This window comes from Meleagris gallopavo, chromosome 3, assembly GCF_000146605.3.
Source record: "Meleagris gallopavo isolate NT-WF06-2002-E0010 breed Aviagen turkey brand Nicholas breeding stock chromosome 3, Turkey_5.1, whole genome shotgun sequence".
NCBI classification, from domain to species: Eukaryota; Metazoa; Chordata; class Aves; order Galliformes; family Phasianidae; genus Meleagris; species Meleagris gallopavo.
In genome coordinates this window covers 42,516,625-42,517,656 of record NC_015013.2, presented here as the reverse complement: position 1 = coordinate 42,517,656, position 1,032 = coordinate 42,516,625, and positions in this window count along the sequence as shown.

The window sequence follows — 1,032 nt, the reverse complement described above, 5'->3', positions numbered from 1 at the left end:
GGAAATACCTTCATTTAGGCAAACTTATATTTTTCATAGAATTCTTAGAGTTGGAAGTGCTTGTCAGTGTAGTGGTCATGTCTCTTTAATCAATGATGAAGCAAAGATGTTCTTTAAAATTAGAAGAGTTGAATAAATTGTCATTTAATGCTGCCTTTAATAGAACAAAGCCTTCACCTGTGATACAGTTATTTGAATTAATGGAAACTTGAACATTTCTGAATTAGTGCATATATGGATCATCATATATATCAGTGGCTCTTAGTTACTTAATCTGGATTGAACATTTAGATAATTTTCAAAAGGGTATGGAAGACACCAAGAAATTGTCAACTAGGTGGAACTTTAATGATGTTAAAAGGGCTGTGAACTTTAAGACCAGAACACCGAATCTACCACCACTAGATGGCATTGATTCAGCATCCAAGCCTAAAGACAAACTTCAGATTTATCAGAACTAAACCTCATTTCAGTGAATGCACAAATATTAAATGCACTCATAACCATTGCTACTGTTCTTTCAGTGTACTCTCTTCACTCTACAATGTTATCTTTTTTCCATCTGTATCTACTGTATCACCGATATGCCTTGTCAACCAGCTTTGCTGCTGTTTACTGTTGATATATTTTTAAAGGTGATAGAAAAAATTAATTCTGGTGTTATGAAATCAAAGATACTTCCTTGTGGATCTTCAAAACATTCAAAATTATCGAGATCTATGCCCAAATCCAGCACAGGATATGATGAACTTTGTCAGCAACTGCAAGAGATTGTGCTCTTTAACATCTTTATCAATGAAATCGATGATGGGATCGAGTGCACCCTCAGCAAGTTTGCTGATGATACTAAGCTGAGTGGTGCAGCTGACATGGTAGGAGGAAAGAATGCCATTCAGAGGGACCTCGATAGACTTAAAAGATGGGCCTAGGTGAATCTAATGAGGTTCAACACAGAAAAGTGCAAGGTTTTGCACTTGGCCCAGAGGAATCCCAGGCATCCATACAGACTGGAAGGAGCAGTCCTTGAGAGCA